The sequence below is a fragment of the Argiope bruennichi genome, chromosome 9 (assembly GCF_947563725.1).
Source record: "Argiope bruennichi chromosome 9, qqArgBrue1.1, whole genome shotgun sequence".
Taxonomy (NCBI): domain Eukaryota; kingdom Metazoa; phylum Arthropoda; class Arachnida; order Araneae; family Araneidae; genus Argiope; species Argiope bruennichi.
In genome coordinates, this window is record NC_079159.1 from 66155101 (window position 1) to 66161027 (window position 5927).

Here is a 5927-nt window from a genome sequence, read left to right on the forward strand (position 1 = left end):
CTACATCTTATCGCAGCAAAAGACAGTTTACTTTAAATCATGCTTGTTCATTAGACATAGAGAATTCTGAGTGACAAATGCATGCAAAATAGAGAAATTAATTGGTGAAATCAGTCTAGTTGTTAAGGTTGAAGATTTTGCTAAAATTTTATTTTATAATAACTCCTGTAACAAAAGATCAGAAATAATGACGTTCAAGCAATAATGGCGTATCTAGGAGTCATAAACTTTCATAAGAAATAGAAATTGTCAAAATAGGTTATGTTGGATTGCAATTGATTAGGGCTGGAGGAACTCTATTGTGGTGTTCTTCGTAGAGTATGTACAGCGAGTGAAGTTGTGTTTTTGATTTTTATGTCCAAAATGGAGAGTTTTAGAGTATAAACGACCACTGAGGAAGTTGAAAACGAAAATTAATCTACCAATTATTTTTAATTTGTTCATTGATAAAAAATTTAGCAATTAATAATCATGGTTAAGGAAAGGAAAAAATAAAAATGAAGTATTATTATCAATTAAAAAAATTATCATATCATAAAGGATATAATAAAATTCGAAGTTAATCCGAACATATTAATTCCATTATAGTATATTACTGCTGGTTTTTTTAAGGAATATCGTAATCTGAAGTGGCCTTCAAAGCACAGATGCATTCAACCATGAAAACAGGAATCTTTTAGAACAATTAGTTGGCCAGTCACCTGAAGTTGTTAGATTTTTTAATTCCTATTTCCTAGATAATGGAGGTCTCGCTGGAAACATCTTAACAGGTCGTAAAATGGAGAGAACACATTTAATACGCATTTAAGAAACTGAATATGGATCGTACTGAATTTCTTTCGAGTAAATGAGAAACGTTAAAGGAATCGATGAGAAAATGTGAAGATCCGAAAGAAGCATTCTCGAAGAATTTTAAGGGAAGGTTCATCATAATAAAATTGCTTCTTGTAAATTCTTTAAAATCTTAGGTGATTATAAATCCATTCGATGTTAGTTTTTGATATCTGCTTTGAAAAATATCATGTGTTTTGAGCAGATAAAAAAAAAAAAATCGATAAAATATTTAATGCCTCATTTTTAAGATCTCACTTCTTAATTTTGTTAATCTTAATCGAACATTATATTTTAAAAAATCGAATATTCTTCTGAATCATCAGTTTAATGATATTAGTATAAATCGAAAATTTTATCAAACTTGTTCTCAGTGGGCATGAAATTAATTTTATTGAGAGAATAAATAAATAAGATAAAACTTTTTTTTTTCTGCAAACACTTTTAATTTTTCTTGTGCCATGCTTCAGTATCATTGCTCGTATTGTTAATCCGTTTTTTTTCTGAAAAAAATCCATAAAAGGAAAATTTTTACTATACTGAAACTGATTATTATTGAATAAAAAAAGGAAAAATAGAAACAAAAAATCTAGTAAGATTAATTATTTTAGCATTAATATGTGCATGGCTGTAGTTAATGTTTATTAAGTATAATTAAGTTAATGTTTATTAAGTATAATTAATTATATTACCCGTTAGAGCATAGATAATTATATTAATAACCCAAAATAACTATAAATTATTCAACAGCCTGCACGAGTTTCTCCTGCATAATTTGCAGATGGAGCATCGGCTTATAAACATTATCATATTAAGAAAAATATGCAGATTTTTTTCGATTTTATCATGTGTGAACATGATGTTGTTTTGGTTAGGAGTTTTGAAACTCGAAATCGCGTAAGCAATGAATATTGAATAAAGTAGGCATCGCGTAGGCATTGAATAAAGCATAAATGGCAATTTTCATCATCACCTTTTAATCGCACATATTTTTTTACCTGCTTTTACCAGTATTGCATTATTATTATGTATGCTTCTTTGACAGCAGATGCGTTTTTAAAAGGTTGATATAGAACTATGACATCATAGCTGTTATTTCATCTCAAAATCGGTCGAGCTCCAAAACGTTGTTTGGCAGCTAGAAAAATTGAAAATTGAAGTTTAAAAAAATCATATATATATATATATATATATATATATATATATATATATATATATATATATATATATATATATATGGATAGAGAAGTCCCGTGATTGTTTCAAACCGTTTAAACTGATTAATGACTTAAATTAATTAAGACAAATAATGACTTAAAAATAATAATGCTCTCACATAATAACTTGAGATTGGAATAATTAATTTTTTTTATTTTAATGCAAAACGTCAGTTTACAAGATACGATCCAAAAGAGCAATTAATATTTTATCATATTATTCCAGTGGCCTAAGCAAACTAGAGAAGCTGCCAAATACCCCTTATTAATTATAATTAGCATTAATGAATTGATCGGATTCTTCTATTTCATTATATTTAGTTAGTTATTAGAATATTTATAAAACCAAACATTGGCTCCCATGATACTGAGTACAAATGAAGATAGCGGGTAATCTAGAGTCATTGCAGATTTAAAAAAAATACTTATTTACAAACTTATAAAAATAAGAAATATTAGCCTAAAGTTAATCATAAACATGTGCGTGAAACATGAAACTGAATAGAATACCTGGCCTCATAATATGCACTGCATAGAGCCGTAAAGAACCTAAATTCGGCATTGTACTGATCTAAAAATACATATTAATATGAATGAATATTATTAAATATCTTCATTGTTGCTCTAGTTGTTTTCATGCGTCTTTTAATTTAAAATATACATGATTCAATTTCACTTAGTAATAAATTTCATAGCAAAACAATCTTAGTGTTACAAAGCTTTAAAAAGAATATATTATGTATTTTATAAGAATAATTTTAAATCTTTGTTACCTTTTTGTGCATAGTCATTAAAATTTATTGAAATTTTTTTATTAAATGTTTCAAAAGTTGAAATGAAAATTCATTCCCTTTGCTTTTATTGAGGAATCTGAGTTAATAATATAAAAAGTATTGGAAAATATTCTACGAGCAAGGACCCAAAAAATACAATAAAGGAAATTCACACTATAATCATAAATTTCTGTTGTTATCTGAACACATTAAGTTAGTAGCGACGTAAATTATGCAATCCATTTTTAATTTTAGACCATAATACACCAATTTATTGCTTAAAAATGGAACAAAGTTACAGAAGTGACAAAGTCGTTTCGTATGCGTGATTTTACTTGAGTCAGACACATAATCTTTGTTTTTCTTTTTAAACACTCAGAATTTCAACACTTTATTGTTTTTCGATCATTCAACTCCTTATCGTTCTGCTGTACATTAAGTCTTCCATTTGTTTCATTTATTTATTGTACCTATATAAATATACACTTTCTGCGCCTGAAAAAATACCTTAGATAAGAAACTATGTTTAACTGTCAAAAAGGCTTAGCATCACAATGATAAGTAATTAAAGTTTAAAAAATGTTTCTATGAAAATTTTTTAAATGTATAAATTAAAAGAACAAATTTAAAAAAAGTATTCTAGTCATTCTGCCTGCAAAAAAAACAAAAAAAAAAAAACATTTAACTTAAATAATTATATGGCCTTCACAATAACTTTCTGTCACTCTTACAAGTGAAATTAAAGAATATTTCAACTTTAAAAGTCATAACTACACTTAATATAATCACTAAATGATGATATCATATTCTAAATTTTACTTAAATATTTATAATTGAAAACTACATTTTGTTTTTAAAAGCATTCATAAACTGGGTTAGTAAAATCTCTTTAGAGAAAATAGTAAATATTTTTTTCCTTCAAGACAAAAGCAGTTATTACCAAAGCGTCAAAAATAATTCATTTCCGTTTCAAAATTATATTAATACTCATATAGAATGAGAATTTCGCTGATACTTGGAATCATATTTTTCTTTTTCCTTTTTTTTTATTCAAATACTAATATAGAAAGAATTGCAATCGTTAAAAAAATTTGATATCCTGGTTTTGTCCAGTTTTCAGATTTCAGATTTTTTTTTTTTTTTTAGTTCGAAAAAACATTTTTTTAATTACATCGGTCTCTCGTTCAGCTTAGTAACTGAATTAAAGTGAAACGAAATAAGGAGATAAAGTTTGATATTACGTTTTATAAAACAAAATTATCGGATTTTATAAAGTTTTGGAAGGAATCCCCCAAAAGGATGTCCGTCCGTACGCATGTCAACGTGATAGTTTAAAAACGCAATGATCTTGGCAAGTCGACTCTAAACTTTCCTTTCCTCTCTTACTCTCCAGATAATAATTCTATTTATTTATAGATGCTTCTTACCGCCATGCTCCTAACTCAGTCATCTTTTTTTGCAAGATTTTTGTTAAAAAGCTTGTCGCCTTTGACGACCAGTTTGTTTGATAGTAATATTGGTTGTGTGATTTTTATTTTCAATTCAATTACATTTCAATTCTCTCATTCATAACTTGTGATGAATGAGAGAATTGTGATGCCCATCGTGACTATTTTATTTTAACAGCTTTACACCTACTCCATTTATTGTGTATATAAACCTCCTTAATGGAATCGAGTCCAATGATATCGTAGTACCATTAAAAACTTATGTGTCCGAATAATATTTTTTTAAATGCACATTATCTTTTGCGGGTATGTAATTTCATTTTCTGATTATGTGAACTTACGAATAATGAGAAGAATATATCTTTTTCAAATAAGGATATTTATATAACTAAACGGAATCCTTCTTAGCTTTCAATAATAGAGGAAAATTCAAGTGATTAAATATTTGATAAAGCAATGAAAATTATTTGCATTTCATGACAACATTAAAAATTGCTTTTGAAAATCACAAAAAAAGTAATTTTTATTGCCAAAATTCTGGGAGAACTTGCTCTACATTTAAGCTCTTATCATTAAATATACATGTTTTTTTTTATTATTCTTATTTTAAAAGCCTGCAAAATTCGGTTTTGGGCAATTTTCGAAACCTGTCACAAAAATCTCAATTTTTAATTAATTAAAAATTCAAAAATCTTTTACGAAGTGCACATTCCCATCTTGCATAATATATCGATACCAAATTTAGTAATTTTAAATCAAACGGTTTGTGTTGTAGAGGGTCAATGTACACACACATTCACAGATTCTTCTTTATTAGTAGTAAAAAAACATTAACACCATATGTTAACTTAATAGTCAAACGACTTGAATTGCTTAAAACACATTTGCAAAATTTATTTTCCATTTCACTTTTATTCCAGTGTGAATTCAACGCCAAAACTAGTTGAAACAGTACTGAAATTATTTCGCATTCATTTATCCTGAAGGCTAACATTTGTTCATTGTAGTAACCAACTAATGAAGCAAAAGATAATTTAAATGCAATCCTTGAATTTATTTCCTTCAGCTTTCATGAAATTAGGTTTAATAGCAGATTGATTTAATCTCATTATATTAAGAAAAAATATCAAGTTTACTTTGATATTTGTTCTTAATATACGTATCAGAATATAATACTTTTTCCATAAGTTCTGTATTCCCAAAAAAGTGTTTAGTATGTTATTGCTTTAATATCGAATTCGAGGTATTCTTCTTTCACTGCGTACTCACAGCCAATCAAATTTCTTTCCTTTTAATGATATTAAAAATAAAAGAATCAGTTGAAATTTCAAGCTAATTTTCTTTGCAGAAAAGAGTCTTTTTCTAGCTTCTTGAAAAATCCACTTACTTGCTTCACAGAATTTCGAATCATTCAGTTCTGAACAGTCGTTTCAGTTCAGTTGCTTTTAATTTATTCAGTCTGAACGGCAACTTTAGTCTTTGTATCCTCTTATATTACGGTTTTTTTTAACTTTATTAAATATTATAAACTCCTCTAAACTCAAATGGAACTAGAGAAAACTAATTGTCAATAAATCAATAGATTTTTTATCTACACCTCAAAAATGAGAATGAAAAACTTCCGGTATGGTAGTTGGTTCTCGCCCCCTAGTGGGTAC